Genomic DNA, 21,745 nt, shown 5'->3' with positions numbered 1-21,745 from the left:
TAAATTCAAAGCCAGATGGGTCAAGTAATTGTGGGAGCCTGTGCTGACCTGTGAATTAAGAAAGACCAACCAACTTAAGAAAACAAAATTTTCCTGGGAAAGTCAGAGGAAGAAATACTGACTCTTTGAAAAGATGGAGCGATGTAAAACAGCAGAATCTTTTCCTTTCATCTTCTTGTTCATGTTTTTGTTTTTATTGTTGTTCAAGGAAATATTTCAAACATACAAAAAAGCATAGAGGATAATATTAACTCACCATTCAAAATTATTTATTTATTTATTTATTTATTTATTTACTTATTTATTAACATTATTTATTGATTTATAATCATTTTACAATGTGTCAAATTCCAGTGTTCAGCACAATTTTTCAGTCATTCATGGACATATACACACTCATTGTCACATTTTTTTCTCTGTGAGTTATAACATTTTGTGTATATTTCCCTGTGCTATACAGTGTAGTCTATTCTACAATTTTGAAATCCCAGTCTATCCCTTCCCACCCTCCACCCCGCTGGTAACCACAAGTCTGTATTCTCTGTCTGTGAGTCTATTTCTGTCCTGTATTTACGCTTTGTTTTTGTTTGTTTGTTTGTTTTTGTTTTTTAGATTCCACATATGAGCGATCTCATATGGTATTTTTCTTTCTCTTTCTGGCTTACTTCACTTAGAATGACATTCTCCAGGAGCATCCATGTTGCTGCAAATGGCATTATGTTGTCGGTTTTTATGGCTGAGTTGTATTCCATTGTATAAATATACCACATCTTCTTTATCCAGTCACCTGTTGATGGACATTTAGGCTGTTTCCATGTTTTGGCTATTGTAAATAATGCTGCTATGAACATTGGGGTGCAGGTGTCATCCTGAAGTAGATTTCCTTCTGGATACAAGCCCAGGAGTGGGATTCCTGGGTCATATGGTAAGTCTATTCCTAGTCTTTTGAGGAATCTCCACACTGTTTTCCATAGTGGCTGCACCAAACTGCATTCCCACCAGCAGTGTAGGAGGGTTCCCCTTTCTCCACAGCCTCTCCAGCATTTGTCATTTGTGGATTTTTGAATGACGGCCATTCTGACTGGTGTGAGGTGATACCTCATTGTAGTTTTGATTTGCATTTCTCTGATAATTAGTGATATTGAGCATTTTTTCATGTGCTTTTTAATCATTTGTATGTCTTCCTTGGAGAATTTCTTGGTTAGGTCTTCTGCCCATTTTTGGATTGGGTTGTTTATTTTTTTCTTATTGAGTCGTATGAGCTGCTTATATATTCTGGAGATCAAGCCTTTGTCGGTTTCACTTGCAAAAATTTTCTCCCATTCCGTAGGTTTTCTTCTGGTTTTATTTCTGGTTTCCTTTGCTGTGCAGAAGCTTGTAAGTTTCATTAGGTCCCATTTGTTTATTCTTGCTTTTATTTCTTCTAGGAGAAAAATTTTGAGATGTATGTCAGATAATGTTTTGCCTATGTTTTCCTCTAGGAGGTTTATTGTATCTTGTCTTATGTTTAAGTCTTTAATCCATTTTGAGTTGATTTTTGTATATGGTGTAAGGGAGTGTTCTAGCTTCATTGTTTTATATGCTGCTGTCTAGTTTTCCCAACACCATTTGCTGAAGAGACTGTCTTTATTCCATTGTATATTCTTGCCTCCTTTGTCGAAGATTAGTTGACCAAAAGTTTGTGGGTTCATTTCTGGGCTCTCTATTCTGTTCCATTGGTCTATATGTCTGTTTTGGTACCAATACCATGCTGTCTTGATGACTGTAGCTCTATAGAATACTCCCAAACTCATTCTATGAAGCCACCATCACCCTGATACCAAAACCAGGCAAAGACACTACCAAAAAAGAGAATTATAGGCCAATATCACTGATGAACATAGACGCCAAAATCCTCACCTAAATTTTAGCAAATAGAATCCAACAACACATAAAAAAGATTATTCATCATGACCAAGTGGGGTTCATCCCAGGGACACAAGGCTGGTTCAACACATGCAAATCAATCAATGTAATACATCACATCAACAAGAGAAAGGACAAAGACCACATGATCATCTCAATCGATGCAGAAAAAGCATTTGATAAAATTCAACACCCATTTATGATAAAAACTCTCGCCAAAGTGGGTATAGAGGGAACATATCTCAACATAATAAAAGCTATATATGACAAACCTACAGCCAGCATAGTACTCAACGGTGAAAAACTCAAAAGCTTCCCACTAAAATCTGGGACAAGACAAGGATGCCCACTATCACCACTCCTATTCAACATAGTCCTGGAAGTCCTAGCCACAGCACTCAGGCAAGAGAAAGAAATAAAAGGGATCCAAATTGGAAAAGAAGAGGTAAAAGTGTCATTATATGCTGATGACATGTTACTATATATAGAAAACCCTAAAAGGTCCACACAAAAGCTACTAGAGCTGATTGAAGAATTCAGCAAGGGAGCAGGTTACAAAATTAACGTTCAAAATCAGTTGCATTTCTTTACACTAACGATAAATCAACAGAAGAAGAAAGTAAAGAAACAATCCCCTTTAAAATAGCACCCAAAGTAATAAAATATCTGGGAATAAATCTAACCAAGGAGGTGAAAGAATTATACACAGAAAACTATAAACCATTGATGAAGGAAATTAAAGAAGACTTTAACAAATAGAAAGATATTCCATGCTCTTGGATTGGAAGAATCAATATTGTTAAAATGGTCACACTGCCCAAGGCAATCTACAGATTTAATGCAATCCCTATCCAATTACCCAGGATATATTTCACGGAACTAGAACAAATCATAATAAAATTTATATGGAATCATCAAAGACCTAGAATTGCCAAAGCATTACTGAAGAGAAAGAAAGAGGCTGGAGGAATAACTCTCCCAGACTTCAGACCATTCAGATTTATTAACTCTTAGCATTTGCCTAATTTGCTTCAGAGTTTTTTCTTTATAAGAAATAAAATATTACATAGCTAAAATCCCTGTGTACTCCTCCCAATCCTATTACTTCTCTCCCTTCCTCTCTCTCTAGTGGTCGCCACTATTCTAAATTTGGTTTTTATTATTTTCTTGCAACTTTTAATATTTTTACTATACATCAGTCTACCTATAAACAACATAAAGTATTGTTTTACAAGTTTTATAATTATGTGTAAATAGTATAATTTAAATGCGTCATTTTTAACTTGCTTTTTCACTCAAGATTATAGTTTTAGGTTTTATCTATGATAATCCCTGTAGCTTTCTTTCTTCACTTTTCACTGCTGTTTAGTATTTCACTAGATGAGTTGATTACACTTTATCTATGCTCTTGATTTATTTAGGTAATTTTCAAATTTTCCCATATCGACTATTGCTGCAATGAGCATCCCTTTACCTTTCCCCTTGTGCGTATGAGCCAGGTATTCTTTAGGAAATTACTTCAGCATGGAATTGAATGAAGGAACATTTTGATGAGCATGGGTGAAGTCAGAATGTGTCACTAATGTATTTAAAGATCACTTACTGAGAGTTGATATGCCTAACTGCTGGTTAGGCACTGGGACTACTATGGTGAATGAGTATTGTCATTCACCAGATGTCAGTGCTTCTCCAATGTTAATGTTCATATGAATCACCTGGGAATCTTACTAAAAATGCAGATTTAAATAATCAGATATGTGTAAGGCCTGAGATTCTGCATTTCTTACAAGCTCCCAATTAATGAGGATGTTTCTGGTCCAGGGACCACACTTTGAATAGTTATGGATTTCAGGATGTCTGCATGAGTGTGTATGATATGTGATTAAGCATAGGTACCATCTGCATTGGCATCATCTGAGTACTGTGTAGCATTTGAGGAAGTGTGTGTGAGAGCTGTTTAAGTGATCATGAGTGACAACTAGCTTGTGGGAGATAACATTTGATTAAGCATGACTAAATCTGAATGAATATGTATGACATCTGAGTAAGTGTGGATAATGTCTAAGGAAGTATGTGTGTGTATGTGTGTGTGACATCTGAAGGAGTGTGTATAACATCTGAGAATGTAAAATCTGAGCATATGACACTTGAGTAACTGTAGATCCCGTAAATAAATGTATGTAGTTTATTGGAGTCAATAACATGTGAGGTTGGTCCGGAGAATTATTTGTAATGTATATTAATTCTTCCTTTTATAGCTGAGAATAATTTTCCAGTTTTTAGTATCCAGAGTCATCATCTACAACTTCCTCTCCTTTTCTCTGCTTGGCCTTGGGTATGTCCTATCATTTCTTTGGGCCCCAAATACTTGAGTGGGGAATCACAAGAGTATTCAGTTACCTTTTGGGGTCTCTTCCAACTTGGGTGTCAGAGAAAGCAAGCTTCAAATATATCAGTCCTCTACTCCTTGAGCTGTCCCTCCCTAGCCCCGATGCAAGAGTCATATCTCATGAGATGTCTTCTGGGTCTGTCACACAGCTGTCATACAGTTGCATTGCCTTCTCTTTCTCCAAGCTCTCCTCAAGGCAGATGAACAGCCCTAGAGGTTGGAAAGGTAGCATATGTTGTAATATGATGAGTCCAGGACCCAAGTAGGGTATGACCCAGTAGGAGTAACCACTCAAAACCTGAGCCAGACAGATATCTACACAGACACACAGACACACAGATACACAGACACAGAGACACAGAGACACACAGACACACACACAGACACACACAGACACACACACACACACACACACACACACACACACACACACACACACACACACACACACACTGAGTAAATGCCATGTGAAAACACAGAGACAAGGCAGCCATCTGCAGCAAGAGAGCCCTCACCAGAAGCTGAACCTTGCTGGACTCTGATCTTGGACTTTACAGCTTCCAGGATTGTGAAAAATAAATTTCTGTTGTTTTTAAAAAGAAAAACATGGGCCAGATCCATCAAGACCAAGAGTAGAGTTCCAATTGTTTTTTGGAGACAGACAAGAAGAAAGACTCATTGCTAACATCATTACCCCAGCATCTCAGGACTGGAAAAGACCTTGGAATTTATCTGAAATCAACTGTCCACCAAAGAAGGACTGATCTCAACTCTCCCCAAGGTGCCTGTAAAGGAACAAGCCACACTTTGGACAGCTCCATTGATGGAAAACTCATTCAAGAATCCAACTATGAATTCCTTCTATGTCAACTTGAGATAGATTAGGACTAATTTGAGTCAGTTGGCAAGAAGTTCTATCCCTTTCCCCAAACCCAAAAGATAATTTCTCTCATTTTCCTTTTCTGATGATGCCTGAAATGTCACCATTTGTGAGAGGTGATTCTTTGAGGGTAATGCTGGTTAAGAGACCAATCCCCCAGGAAGATAAACTCCATTAAGACTTGTCAGCCTCCTTTTGAATGAATTTCCTACATCTCTTTCTAAGATGGATATAATTGATAGGAGCAGAGGACAGGAGGGCACTAGGTCAGGCTGGAGTCAGGAGGCACCTACTCAATATAAATTGGGTAGGTTTTTTATGTCTGTGATGTCTCTTCTCCAACACCCATCATTCCAGGGGCCAGGGTCCCATTATGACATAGAACTGGCTTCCAGATTTGCCTTTAGTTGGATCAAGTAATGCAGGCTGCCAGCTGAGAGCTCCTCCCAAGGATCTTCCTGGTTGATTTGTCTTCTTTGAGCCTTAATATCCTCCTTTCTGTCATCCACAATACTACCTGATTCCCTTGAAAACCCTTCTCTGCCATCATAATCTGCCCCTGTTCAGAACGATTCTGTGGTGACTCGTTGCCAACAGAATAAGATCCACGTTCCTGAGCCTGACATTCATGTAAGGGCAGAGAAAAGGGAGGACATAGGTCCATGGGTGCAAGTTTATGCCACAAAGATGCCAGCCAAGAATTTATTTCACCACTGCACTATTTTTAGATTTGTTGAACATCAAATGTATGAACACACTTTAGGTTTGCTATGTGTTTATTCAATTCTGAGCTATTCTAACACCTGTGTAAGAAGAGAGGGCACAAACACATTCAGCTCAGGCAGCATTTTCCCTTCTTGGTGTTTCCAGGCCCATTCACTCCTTCTAGTCTCCTTCCCTTCTAGCTGGTCTGTGTAGAGGTGGAAATACCATGAGATAAAATATACTTCCCTATACTGCTGCAGTGGAAGAGGGAAAATATCCTGGAGTGAAACAGTTTCTTTTATGTGAACCTCTTTTCTCCCAGATAATTGCATGGACTCTCCTTTATCTTCTTCCATTCTTAGGGTGAATAACTGCCTTGGTTTGCCTAGAACTGAAGAGTTTCCCAGGATATGAGGTTTTCTGTGCTAAAACTTAGACAGTGCTGGGAAAACAAGATAGTTGAACACTCTAATTGGTCAATTATCACCTTCTCAGCCAGACCATCCCTGTCCAAGCACCTTGTCTTAAATAATGGATGGTCCCTTCCCCACAATCTCTATTGCCTTACTTTGCTTTATTTTCATCTCAGCTCTGTTTATTTGTTTATTTTCAGTCTTCTCCCACTATGACATAAGCTCCATGAAGGCAGCGGATTTTGTTTTGTCACTGCTGTATCTCTAACAAATAAAACAATACCTGACTCATAGCAAGTGACCAATACTAACCATTGCATGAAATTCATCTAGTTTGCCTCTAGAAAGCTTGAGATATTTTTGTTTTTTTAAAAATCCCTGAACTCCAAGCCTAGGAAGACTTACTGCCATAGCTGCAGGTGATCGCTCACCCTGCCAGGTGTCCTACTAACAAGCTTAGACCTGTGCATCATTTAATTACATTTGGCTTAAATTCCATTCTGTCATTTTGAGCTGCTTATTCTGGCAATATTAATATTTTAATATCTCTTGTATTCATCTCCTCCTCTAAACCTGACTGCCCTTGCCCAAGATCATGTCTTATCACCTCTAGAGCACTGACTCTTAAAACAGATCAAACTCATCATACTCCAAGTTGACTCCAGTTTCAGTTTTGCTTCAGTTGTTCCTTCTTGCCTGGAACGTTCTGTCCCCAGATCTTCCATTAACAGGGCCCATCATTTAATTCAGGTCTTAGCTGAAATGTAACTCCTCGAAAAGGATTTCTCTGATCTACCTAGCCAAAAGAGCCCCACCAGTCACTCTTTCTTTACTGTATTTTATTTTCTCCATAATGTCTATTACTTTCTGAAATTAATTATTTTTTACTTTTACTATGCACATACAACTCAATATCAAACTATGGAAACAACCCAATAAAAAATGGGCAGAAGATCTGAATAGACATTTTTCCAAAGAAGATATACAGATGGCCAACAGGCACATGAAAATATGCTCAACCATCACTAATTACTAGATAAATGCAAATCAAAACAACAAAAAATATCAACTCAGATTTGTCAGATGGCTATCATCAAAAAGTCAGCAAATAAACACTGGTGAGGATGTAGAGAAAAAAGAACACTTGTACACTGCTGGTGGTAATATATATTGGTGCAGCCACTGTGGAAAACAGTATGAAGGTTCCTCAAAAAACTAAAAACAGAACTCCTGGGTATATATCTGGAAAAAATGAAAATTCTAATTCAAAAAGATACATGAACCCCAACGTTCATAGCAGCATTATTTAAATTGCCAAGTATGGAATCAACCTAAGTGTCCATCAACAAATGAATGGGTAAGGAAGAAGTGATGTGTGTGTGTGTATACACACACACACACACATATATATGTATGTATATATAAAATAGATATTACTCACCATAAAAAAACATGAAATTCTGCCATTTGCAACACCATGGATGGACCTAGAGAATATTATGCTAAGTGAAATAAGTCAGACAGGGAAAGCTAAATACTATGTGATACCACTTGTATGTGGAATTACAAAATAAAACAAGTGAATGTATATGCAAAACAGAAACAGACTCAGATATAGAAAACAAACTAGGGGTTACCAAAGGGGAGAAGGAAGTGGGGAGGGACAAGTTAGTGGTATGGAATTAAGTGATACAAACTACTATGTATAAAGTAGGTAGGCAACAAGGTTATATTCTGTAGAACAGGGAATTATAGCTGTTATTTTGTAATAAATTTTAATAGAGTATAATCTATAAAAATATTGAATCACTATGTTGTACATCTGAAACTAATATTGTAAATCAACCATTCTTCAATTAAAAAAGAAAAGAGTATGAAAGTGTAGCAAGAGAGGGAGGCCAAGATGGCAGAGTAGAAGGACACTTGTAGCTCACCCTCTCCCACAAATACACCAAGACTCACATCCACAGACCCACTCAGCCAACCAGAGCACCTATGGAACTCCAATAGAACATCATCTTCTTCAAAAGACAGAGATGCCAAAAATCTGGTAGGAGAAAAGGAAAAAAGAAAGAAGAAAAGGCAAAACAGTGTTGGATGGGTCCTGCGGTGAGGGAGCGGCAAAGGAGGACTGGTGCTCATTCGCTGGGTCTCCCCTCTCCAACTGAGAGGCTAGCAGGATGGAGGGGGAGCCTCTGAGGCTCGGATTTGTACAGAGCAGGCCTTGACCAACAGAACTAAGTTAAATGGGCACAGAGGGTCGCCACAACACCCAGCCCGAGCTGCGGGCAGTCAGCTGGCGGCCGGGACAGGCTGCCTGAGCCAAGCAGAGAACTGGGACAGCTGCACTGAGGCAGCCCTGGGGGACTACAGGGGGCTGCATGCCATTGGTGTGGGTGCACAGGGCAGAACAACCTAGGCCCTCCATAAAACAACACAGCTGATGTGCCCTGGGGGGAAGGTTGCATACCCCTATCTCTGAAAACCCGTGGAAAGTTTTCGGGTGAAGACAGGCGGGGCTCAGGCACAGCTGCCATATCCTCCAGCACTGAGCACCCAGGCGGAGGCGGGGGAGAAACCTGCATCTGCACCTAAGGACTTAGCAGCCTCAAAGGCCAGACAGAGACTTGTCTACAGCCCAAGGCAGATAGGATCTTTCTGTCCTCATCCCTCAGAGAACTTGCTCTGCCAAGACAAACAAGGAGCTAGGTTTTGGCCCGGAGCAGGGACGGGGCTGTTTCTTGGTCTTCCCTAAGCCTGCATACGGAGCGTGCAGTGGCACAGAGCAGTGGAGCAACCAGCACTGGGAGAGGGTGGGCGGCCCCCCGCCTTTCCAGCAGGAACGCAGCCCCTGACCGAGGTGCTGGGAGGGTGTGCGACCCACCCTCTTACCTGGCCAGTCTGCAACATCTGACTGCAGCATCGGAAGGGGCAGTGACACGCCCGCCCACAGCAAAGGAGAGCTGCACCTGACCCAGTGTTGGGAGGGGGCACGATCTGCTTGCCAACAGGCACTGGGAGCAGCACAGACGAAGGCGCCAATGGAGGGCCTCTGGAAACAGCAAGCTGAGCTTCCAAAACAGGGCGAAGACAGAAAGACTTCACATTAAGGGCACACAGACTCCAGGAGAACACCCCACCCTTTTATTAAAAAAATTTTCTTTTACCTGTTCTATTACCCTTTTAATTTTTACTTCTTAAATAATTATATATACTCCCAGTTTTAATCTTTTTTAAATTTTTAAAAAATATTTTTATTATTATTTTTAAAAATTCACTTCATTTCATTTTTATTTCTCTTGGTTTTGATGTACTGTTATTGATTATACACTGGTTTCAAATACATTTTTCCCCTCTTTTCTCCTTTTTTAAAGATTTTTAAAGGTTGTCTCAACCCGATTGCTATTCTGCTTCAACTTGCTATTATATTATTCATTACACACTGTTTTCAAACCTATTTTTTTCCCTTCTTATAAAATTCTCTTTCTCTCTCTTTTTAAGTGTTATTCCTAAATAGGCATTAGATAGATAAATAAATAAACTCCCTAAGGACCACAATAGATAACTGATACTCCATAAACCACAGTGCCAGAGAGGTATGAGCAAGATGAAGGAGCAGACAAACCATTCCCAATTAAAAGAACAAGAGAAATCCCCTGAAAGAATGATCAATGAAATAGACATTGATAGCCTCCTAGATCAAGATTTCAAAAAAGAAGTGATCAAAGTATTGAAGGAACTGAAAGAGACAGTGTTTAGAGATATGTCAAAAATGAAATAGAAGCTATAAAGAATCGCCAAGTAGAATTGGTAAACTCATTGGCTGAGATGAGAAATGATCTAAAGGCTGTGCAAAGCAGACTAGATAATGTAGGGGAACGAATTAGTGACCTAGAAGACAAGACAACAGAAAGAACCCAATCAGAGCAGCTACAAGAGAAACAAATATAAACAAATGAAAATAGCATAAGGGACCTATGGGATAATATAAAGCATGCCAATCTTCACATAATAGAGGTCCCAGAAGGGGAAGAAAGATCAAAGGGGATTGAAAAGGTATTGGAAGAAATCATGACTGAAAACTTCCCAAACTTAAAGAAGGAATGAGATATCCAAGTACAGGAAGCTCAAAGGGTCCCAAACAGGAAGAACCCAAACAGACCCACACCAAGACATCATCATCAAGATGGCCAGAGTCAAGGATGAAGAAATGATCATAAAGGCAGCAAGAGAAAAGCAAAGGGTGAGTTAGAAGGGAACCCCCATAAGGCTCTCAGCTGATTTCTCTACACAAATATGACAGGCCAGAAGGGAGTGGTAGGATATATTCAAAGCCCTGAATGAAAAAAAGATTCAGGCTAGGATAGTTTATCCAGCAAGGCTATCCTTCAGGATAGAAAGAGAGATAAGGAATTTCACAGACAAGAAAAAGCTACAAGAGTTTAGCAACACTAAACCCATGCTAAAATAAATATTGAAAGGTCTACTCTAAATAGAAAAGCAGCAGGATGCTACAGAAATGAGAAACTCATAACTGGAAAGGTGATAACTCATGAATTACAAATAAACACGAAATTGTAAAAGAAGATATCTAAATCATTGGGAGAGGGAGGCAGGAAAATATAGAATTTTTTCTTTCTTTTTTAAATTTTTTGTTCTTGGTAGGATGGGTTTGAGATCATGTTACTCTCAGTTTAATAAAAACAGTTATAGTAATGGGTTAATAGACTTACAAAAAAGGGTAACCACAAGCCAAAAACTTACAAGGGAGTCACAAAACCTAAATAAAATCCATGATAATACAAAGGAAAATTACCAAACCACAAAAGGAAGAAGAAAGGAACAAAGAGGATATACCAATTCAACTGCAAAGATAAGTTCAAAATGGCAATAAACACACATATATCATTAATGACTGTAAATGTTAATGGACTAAATGCTCCAGTCAAAAGACACAGAGTGGCAGACTGGATAATAAAGCAAGAACCTTCAATATGCTGCACACAAGAGACCCACTTTAGGGATAAGGACACATATAGACTGAGAGTGAAAGGATGGAAAAGGATATTCCATGCAAATGGAAAAGACAAAAAAGCAGGTGTTGCAGTACTGATTTCAGACAAAATAGACTTTAAAACAAAGTCCATAAAGAAAGATAAAGAAGGACATTTTATAATGATTAAAGGAGTGATACAAGATGAGGATATTACACTTGTTAATATATATGCACCCAATATAGGAGCACCTAAGTACATAAAACAATTACTCACAGAGATAAAGGGGGATATTGATGGGAATACAATCATAGCTGGAGATTTTAACACTGCATTCTTATCACTAGACAGATCTTCCAGACAGAAAATAAATAAGGCAACAGAGAAATTAAATAATACAATAGAAAAATTAGATTTGGTGGATATTTTCAGAGCATTACACCCCCCAAAAATAGGATATACATTCTTTTCAAGTGCACATGGAACATTTTCCAGGATTGATCTTGTACTTGGGCACAAAAGAAGCCTCAACAATTTTAAGGAGATAGAAATTATCTCAAGCATCTTTACTGACCAAAATGCCATGATACTAGAAATCAACAACAGAGAAACAAAGGAGAAAAAAAGTAAAGCATGGAGATCAAACAATATGCTATTAAGAAAACCAGTGGGTCAATGAGGAAATCAAAGTTGAAATTAAAAAATACCTTGAGACAAATGAAAATGAAAGCACAACAACACAAAATTTATGGGACACAGCAAAGGCAGTGCTAAGAGGGAAGTTTATAGTGATACAGACCTTCCTCAAAAAAGAAGAACAATCTCAAATAAACAATTTAACCCACCAGCTGAAAGAAGTAGAAAAAATAGAAAAAAACCCCCAAAAGGCAGCCTAAGGAAGGAAATTATAAAGATTAGGGAGGAAATAAATAAAATAGAGATTTAAAAAAAACACAGAAAAAAATCAATTAAACCAAAAGCTGTTTTTTTGAAAAAGTAAATAAAATCGACAAGCCTCTGGCCAAACTCACAAAGAAGAAAAAAGAGAGAGCACAAATTAGCAAAATAAGATAGGAAAATGGAGAAATTACAACAAATAAAATAGAAATACAGTATATCATACAAGAATATTATGAAAAACTATAGGGAACCAAACTGGATAACCTAGAGGAGATGGACAAGTTTCTGGAAACATACTGTCCACCAAGACTGAATCAAAAAGAAACTGACCACTTGAAGAAACCGATCACTAGAAATGAAATTGAAATAGCAATAAAAATCCTCCCTACAAATAAAACTCCAGGACCGGACAGCTTCACCGGAGAATTCTACCAAACATACAAAGAACTCATACCAGTCCTTCTCAAACTCTTCCAGAAGATTGAAAAGGAGGGAATACTCCAAAACTCATTCTATGAAGCCACCATCACCCTGATACCAAAACCAGGCAAAGACACTACCAAAAAAGAGAATTATAGGCCAATATCACTGTTGAGCATTTCTTTACACTAACAATGAATCAACAGAAAAAGAAAGTAAAGAAACAATCCCCTTTAAAATAGCACCCAAAGCAATAAAATACCTAGGAATAAATCTAACCAAGGAGGTGAAGGAATTATACACAGAAAACTATAAGCCATTGATGAAGGAAATTAAAGACTTTAAAAAATGGAAAGCTATCCCATGTTCTTGGATTGGAAGAATCAATATTGTTAAAATGGTCATATTGCCCAAGGCAATCTACAGATTTAATGCAATCCCTATCAAGTTACCCTGGACATATATCACAGAACAAGAACAAGTCATAATAAAATTTATATGGAACCACAAAAGACCTAGAATTGCCAAAGCATTGCTGAAGAGAAAGAAAGAGTCTGGAGGAATAACTTTCCCAGACTTCAGACAATACTATAGAGCTACAGTCATCAAGACAGCATGGTATTGGTACAAAAACAGACATACAGACCAGTGGAACAGAATAGAGAGTCCAGAAATGAATCCACAAACTTTGGGTCAACTAATTTTCGACAAAGGAGGTAGAACTATACATTGGAATAAAGACAGTCTCTTCAGCAAATGGTGCTGGGAAAACTGGACAGCAGCATGTAAAGCAATGAAGTTAGAACACTCCCTTACACCATACACAAAAACAAACTCAAAAGGGATCAAAGACTTAAACATAAGACAAGATACAAGAAACCTCCTAGAAGAAAATATAGGCAAAACATTATCTGACATACATCTCAAAAATGTTCTCCTAGAACAGTCTACTCAAGCAATACAAATAAAAGCAAGAATAAACAAATGGGACCTAATGAAACTTACAAGCTTCTGCACAGCAAAGGAAACCATAAGCAAAACAAAAATACAACCTACAGATTGGGAGAAAAATTTTGCAAATGAAACTGACAAAGGCTTGATCTCCAGAATATATAAGCAGCTCATATGACTTAATAAGAAACAACCAAACAACCCAATCCAAAAATGAGCAAAAGACATAAACAAGCAATTCTCCAAGGAAGACATACAAATGATCAATAGGCACAAGAAAAAATGCTCAATATCACTAATTATCAGAGAAATATAAATCAAAACTACAATGAGGTATCACCTCACACCAGTCAGAATGGCCGTCATTCAAAAATCCACAAATGACAAATGCTGGAGAGGCTGTGGAGAAAAGGGAACCCTCTTACACTGCTAGTGGGAATGCAGTTTGGTGCAGCCACTGTGGAAAACAGTATGGAGATTTCTCAAAAGACTAGGAATAGACTTATCTTATGACCCAGGAATCCTGCTCCTGGGCATATATCCAGAAGGAACCCGACTCCAAAATGATGCCTGCACCCCAATGTTCATAGCTGCACTATTTACAATAGCCAAGACATGGAGACAGGCTAAATGTCCATCAACGGATGACTGGATAAAGAAGTGGTGATATATTTATACAATGGAATACTACTCAGCCATAAAAATCGACAACATAATGCCATTTGCAGCAACATGGATGCTCCTGGAGAATGTGATTCTTAGTGATGTAAGCAAGAAAGAGAAAGAAAAATACCATATGAGATTGCTCATATGTGGAATCTAAAAAACAAAAACAAAAACAAACAAACAAACAAAGCATAAATACAAAACAGAAATAGACTCAAAGACATAGAATACAAACTTGTGGTTGCCAAGGGGGCAGAGGGTGGGAAGGGATAGACTGGGATTTCAAAATTGTAGAAGAGATAAACAAGATTATACTGTATAGCACAGGGAAATATATACAAGATCTTATGGTAGCTCACAGAGAAAAAAATGTGACAATGAATATATGTATGTTCACGTATAACTGAAAAATTGTGCTCTACACTGGAATTTGACACAACATTGTAAATGATTTTAACTCAATAAAAATATGTTTTAAAAAAACTAAAAAAATTTTGGACAGTTATCCTTCCTCATACAAAAATCAATTCAGATGGATTTCTTTTCTTTTTTTTTTTAACATTTTTTATTGATTTATAATCATTTTACAATGTTGTGTCAAATTCTAGTGTAGAGCACAATTTTTCAGTTATACAGGAACATATATATATTCATTGTCACATTTTTTTCTCTGTGAGCTACCATAAGATCTTGTATATATTTCCCTGTGCTATACAGTATAATCTTGTTTATCTCTTCTACAATTTTGAAATCCCAGTCTATCCCTTCCCACCGTCTGCCCCCTTGGCAACCACAAGTTTGTATTCTATGTCTTTGAGTCTATTTCTGTTTTGTATTCATGCTGTGTTTTTCTGGGGGTTTTTTTGTTTGTTTTTTTAGATTCCACATATGAACGATCTCATATGGTATTTTTCTTTCTCTTTCTGGCTTACATCACTTAGAATGACACTCTCCAGGAGCATCCATGTTGCTGCAAATGGCATTATACTGTCGGTTTTTATGGCTGAATAGTATTCCATTGTATAAATATATCACCACTTCTTTATCCAGTCATCCGTTGATGGACATTTAGCCTGTCTCCATGTCTTGGCTATTGTAAATAGTGCAGCTATGAACATTGGGGTGCAGGCATCATTTTGGAGTCGGGTTCCTTCTGGATATATGCCCAGGAGCAGGATTCCTGGGTCATAAGATAAGTCTATTCCTAGTCTTTTGAGAAATCTCCATACTGTTTTCCACAGTGGCTGCACCAAACTGCATTCCCACTAGCAGTGTAAGAGGGTTCCCTTTTCTCCACAGCCTCTCCAGCATTTGTCATTTGTGGATTTTTGAATGATGGCCATTCTGACTGGTGTGAGGTGATACCTCATTGTAGTTTTGATTTGTATTTCTCTGATAATTAGTGATATTGAGCATTTTTTCTTGTGCTTATTGATCATTTGTATGTCTTCCTTGGAGAATTGCTTGTTCAGGTCTTTTGCCCATCTTTGGATTGGGTTGTTTGGTTGTTTCTTATTAAGTCGTATAAGCTGCTTATATATTCTGGAGATCAAGCCTTTGTCGGTTTCATTTGCAGAGATTTTCTCCCAATCTGTAGGTTGTATTTTTGTTTTACTTATGGTTTCCTTTGCTGTGCAGAAGCTTGTATGTTTCATTAGGTCCCATTTGTTTATTCTTGCTTTTATTTCTTCTAGGAGAAAATTTTTGAGATGTATGTCAGATAATATTTTGCCTATATTTTCTTCTAGGAGGTTTCTTGTATCTTGTCTTATGTTTAAGTCTTTGATCCATTTTGAGTTGATATTTGTGTATGGTGTAAGGGAGTATTCTAGCTTCATTGTTTTACATGCTGCTGTCCAGTTTTCCCAACATCATTTGCTGAAGAGACTGTCCAGATGGATTTCAATATGAAAAGTATATGAACAGGCTTAAAAAATAATTATTATTCTGAGAAAAAATAAAGTGTAGCAAGGATAGAATCTTTGTGTTTGCTCATTCCCACTCACTAACAGCTCAGCAAGGCGTTTTTCTCTCCTCTCATCACTTCTTCTCTTCCAATCCTATCAGACCAAGCTCCTCAAGTCTGACTTGAAACACCTTCAACCCTTGCCCAGGATGCCCTGGTTCTTCTGGTCCTGTAAGAAAACTCGCTTTTCTCATCCATACTTCTTTTTCCCACTTCACTTGTTTTACCCTGCCATCCACTTTCTTCTCCAGTCAGCACTCTCCTCACTAGAGCACTCTCATGCTTACCTGTGCCCTAAGACTCAGAGTGACACCATTCCCTCCCCTATTGTCTCCTTTTCTCCTTTTGGCCAATGGTAAAGCAGTGGTAAAGTCTTGCAAAGCCTGGCATGAAGAGCACCTTAAATTTTTGTGTTTCTCATATTCTGTCTGTCCTATTTCTGTGTGTTTTACTGTCTATATCTCCCACTGTTTGAGCATCCCAGTGTCTTCGTGTCTCAGTGTTTGAGTGTCACAGTGTGTATATCCCAGTGACAATGTGTTCAGGTGTTAATATGTTTTAGCTTCTATATGTCCTAATGTCTTTATGTCCCAGTGTCTTTGTGATCTAGTGTTTGGGCGTCTCAGTGACTGTGTGTCCTAGCTTTTCTCCATGCTCAAGTGTCTATGTCTTGGGGTCATTGTTTTAATATCCCAGTGTTTGTATTTCCTGGTGTTGGTATTTACACCTCTGTGTAAGTGCCAGTATCTCTGGGCCCCAATGTCTGCACAAGTCCCAGTGACTATACTGAACAGTGTTTTTATCTTAGCATCTGTGTATATCCCAGAGTCTTTATTTTCCCTGTTTCAGTATGTCCCAGTGGCTGTATATCTCAATGTCTGTGTTTCCTAGGGTCTGTGGGTTGCAGTATCTGGGTATGTTTCAATGATTGTTTGTCCTAGTCTATATATCTCAGTGTCTCTGTGTTACAATGTCTCTGTGTGTCCCATTGACCAAGTGTTCCTGAGTTTGTGTGTCCCAGTCAATGTGTCCTATTGTCTATATATACTAATGCCTGTTTCCCAGTGTCTATGCATCCTATTGACTGTATGTTCCAAAGTTGTGTATTTCTTGATGACAGAATATCCCAATGTCTGTGTGTTTTGTTGTCTCTGTAAGTACCAGTGTGCGTGTGTGTGTGTGTGTGTGTGTGTGTGTGTCTGTCCCAGGGCCTGTGTACCCTAGTAGTGTCTGTACATCCCAGTGTTTATGAGCCTTACTTTCTGTGTGTTCCCAAATCTTTATGCCCCAGGGCTTGTGTACCCCAATGCCTGTGTTTCCCTGTGTCTATGTGTCACAGAATCTGTGAATGTCCGAGTGATGGTGTATCTCAACATCTCGTGTGTGTGCACCAATATCTATGTGTTCCAGTGTGTGTGTATCCCAGTGTCTGCGTGTCCTAGTGACTATGCACCTTATATATATTCCCAGTGTCTGAGTGTCTCAATGACTGTACATCTCCATGTCACTGTATATCAAAGTTTCTATGTGTCTTAAGGTCTTTGTGTCTCGTGTCTATCTACCACAATGTCTATATATATCAATTTCTATTTATCTCTGTAAATGAGTGCATTAGTGTCCATGTGCCCCCTGGGTCTGTGTGTCACAGTGTCAGCATGTTGGTTGTGTAGCTCAATTTTACTGTTTCTGTGTGCCTCAGTGTCTGCCCTAGTCAGTATGCCCTAGTGTTTTTGTACTGGTGTCTGTGTGTCTCAGTATCTGTGAAAAGTGTCTATAGGTCCCAGTGTCAGTGTATCCCTATGTCTGTAAGTTCCAGTGTCTATGCGTCCTATTGTCTATGCAAGTCCCAATGACTATGTTCTAGTGCCTGTGTCAATGTCTGTTTGTCCCACTGTGTGTTTCAAAGTGACTGTGTGTTCCAGAGTAAGCATGTTTCAGTGTGCCAATGTGTTTCAGTGTTTTGTGTGCCTTAGTGTCTTAACTCCAGTTTCTGTGTGTTTGTCTGCATATCCCAGTGTCTGTATGTTTCAGTGACTGTGTCTCTATGTCAGCATGTTGTAGTGTGTCTGAGTTTCAGTGTTTGTGTGCCTCAGTGACTATATCACACTTTCTGTATGTCCTAGTTTGTGTGTTTCAGAATCTGTAGGCATAAGTGTTCGGTATTAGTGTTTGTGTATCCCAGTGTCTGTATGTTTTCTGGTGTCTGTATATCCTAGTTTCTGGGGAATCCAGTGTTTGTGTGTTCTATTGTGTACCACAACATCTCTATGTGTCAGTGTCTGTGTGTCTCAGTGTCTGTATGTCCCAGTGGTTGTATCAATGACTGCAGACCTTGTTTCCCAGTGCCTGAGTGCCCTAGTGATTGTATCCCCCAGTGTCTCTGGCCATCCAAGTTTCTGTGTGTCTCAGGGGCTGTGTCTCAGTGTCTGAACATCGAAGTAGCTGTGTGTCTCAATGTTTATGTATCCCAGTGTCTGTGTACTTCAATGTTTATAAGTTCCAATTTCTTGTCTCTACTCCTGATTGTACACCAGTGTCTGTGTGTCAAAATGACTGTATGTCACAATGTCTGTGTAATTCCCAGTGCCTGTGAATCACAATCTCTCTGTACTCTAATGTCTGGGTGTTTCAGTATTTGTTTATGTTCCAATGACTGTATGTTCTAGTGTATTTTTATCTTGGTGACTGTGTGTGTTCCAGTATCTGTGTTCCTCAAGTTCTATATGTCCCATGGTATGTGGTATGTGGCTATGTGGGTCACCCCAGTGACCAGTTGCATGTTGCATATGTCTCAGTATCAGTGTTTCTGTGTACTTCAGTATCTGTGTGTCACAATATCTGTTTGACCCAGTGTTTATATGGCCCAGTTCTGTGATGGTTCCATGTCTGTATGTGCCTCAGTAACTGTCCTAGGGTGTGTCCCAGTTTCTGTGGTTCTAATGTCAGTGTACATCAGTATATATCTATTCCAGTGTTTGCTTGTTCCACTGTTTGTGAGGCAAAGTGTCTGTGTGTCTCAGTGTTTTTATATGTCCTTACATCTGTGTGTCTTTATATCTGTATTCTATTGTCTGTGTGTCCCAGTGTCTACATGCTGTGTGTATCTCTGAGCTTCAGATTTTGTGTGCTTCAGTCTCTATATCCCAGTTTCCTTGCATCTTAGTGGAGTGTGTGTCCCAGGTTTTATGTGTCCCTCTGTGATTCCCAGTACCTGTGTGGCAGTGTCTGGTTCCATTGTCTCTTTGTGCCAGCTTCCTTGTGTGTTTTGACATCTGTTCTAGTGTCTATGTGTGTTAAGTATTCGTATATTCCAGTGTCTGTGTGTGTGTTAGTAGTTGCCTATATTTCCCAATGGCAGTGTGTGTCTTAATATCAGTGTAAGCAACTATTCCAGTGTCTACATATTTTAGTTTTCCATGGCTTCTGTGTTCCAGTGTCTCTGTGTTCTATGTCTGTGGTTTCCACTGTATATTGTCATCCAGTATCTGCATATCCTTGGATCCCTGTAAGTCTGTGAATTTCTGTGTCCCATTCTTTATGCATTCATGTGTTATACATCCTATTAGTCTCTGTTTCAGCATCTGTATATCTCCATCTCTGGGTATCCATGAGTCTCTGTCTGTATTCCCCTGCTTCTATGTCCTTGTCCCTGTGTGCCTCTGATCTCTGTTTCTTAGTGTCTTTATATCCTTGTCCTTGAAAGTACTTGAGTCTTTGCATATCTTGAGCCTCTGTTATCTAGTGTCTGTGTCTCCCTGTTTCTGTGTGCCTATGGATATCTGTGTCTCAGTGACTGGGCATCCAATGAGCCTTTCTGTTTGAGTGTTTATGTATCCCTTTTTCTGTGCATCACTGAGTTTCTGTGCTCCTGATTCTTTATATGTCCCTGAATCTTTGCACCTTCCTGAGTCTTTATCGTGTCCTTCAGTCATTTGTGCACCCCTGAGTCTGCATGTCCCTGAGTCTTTCCGTGTGATCTAGTGTCTGTGCCTCTCTGTTTCTGGACATCCGTGAGCCTCTGTTTTCCAGTATCTGTGTTTTCCTGTCTTTGTGCATCCCTAAGTTTTGCATGTCTCTGAACTTCTGTCATCCAGTGTAAGTGTGTCTCAGAGTCTCTGTATTCCTCTGTCTGGGTGTGTCTCTCTCTGAGCATCTGTGTTCTATTGGCTGAATGTTCATGACTCTAGAATGTTCTAGTGTCTAGTGTTCATGAATCTGCATATGACTTCTTCCATGTGCCCTTTGTTGGTGAGTCCCTGAATCTGTGCATCTCTGGGGCTTGACTCTCCATGTCTGTGATTTGGTATTTATTTTACTTCTTCATTTATTTTCCCCAGCTTTTGCCAAGATTTCTGTATTATTTTCTTGATGTTGCTGTGGCTGTGTCTTAAGTTGCTTTGTGTCTCAGTATCTCTCTTTCTCAGTCCTTGGGTCTTTTTCTTTAGATCCCCATGACTGTGTTCTTGTTACTATGGGTCTGTTTGTCAAGGTGTCTCTCTGCATCTGTTTCTCTTTCCACCTTGCCCTGTCCCTGGTTTTGTTTTGATATGACTCAGCACCGTTGTGTCCCTGTCTCTCTGTTCATGTCTCGTGTCTGGAAGTCTGGAACCATGTCTTTTAATTTTTGAGTATTTCTGTGTCCTTGGGTCTGATTCACTGTCCCCATCCCCTCATTTGTGGCCTTGGTTGCCTGTGTGTCTCTATTTGTGGGCATCCCCAGGTGTATCTTGATTTTGTGTCTCAGCCCATTTGCTTGTGTTCTGTGTGTCTCTTTCGGTGTCTAGGTTTCTTTGGTTCTACCTTGATCCTTCCAGAAGAGTTTCTGTCCCTATGTCTAGCCTGTATCCATATGACTATATTTGTGGGTTCACATCTCCATGACTACTTGTTCTAGGATCTCTGTCTCTAAATTCCTGTGTCCCTCTTACTGTGTCACAATATCTGCATTATTCCTGGGTGTTCATCTTGCCTGTCCTTATGGCTCTGTTACCTGATCTGAGACCTATCTCTTTGGTGGTGTTTGTCACTGTTAAGGTGTCTGCATTGCCATGTTTTTGTCACTGGATACATAAGTCTGTGCTCCTGTCCCACTCTTAGTGTGTTCTTCTGCATGTGCCTGTGTCCTTGGGTCTTTGTCACCAAGTCTGGGTCTGTGTAAGGTCTCTGCTTCTCTGTTCTTGTAGGTCTCTGGTCTTGTGTCTCTATATTTTATTCCCATTCTCCATCTCATGTCTGCATGTCATCATGTCTCTGTTTCTATCTCTCTGTCCTTGGTGTCTTGGACTGTGGTCTTAACTGATGTCTCCCTGGTTAATTCTGTGTCTCTGTGTGTCACTGTGTGTCTTGACCCCTCTGCTCCTGTGTCTGGATCTCTGTGCATCTCTATCTTTTAGTTTGTATGTTGTTATATCTCAGTACCTTCACATTAGTCATTGTGTGCCTGTCCCTGGGTGAACTCATTTTTGTCTCCCTGCCTCTTTGTGACAGGGACAGCACCTCAAAATGGGGATACAGAAGCCCAGCAAGAGAGCATTGGCTTCTCTGAGTTTATGTCCC

This window comes from Camelus ferus, chromosome X (assembly GCF_009834535.1).
Source record: "Camelus ferus isolate YT-003-E chromosome X, BCGSAC_Cfer_1.0, whole genome shotgun sequence".
In the NCBI taxonomy this organism is placed as follows: domain Eukaryota; kingdom Metazoa; phylum Chordata; class Mammalia; order Artiodactyla; family Camelidae; genus Camelus; species Camelus ferus.
This window is presented reverse-complemented; position numbering follows the sequence as displayed.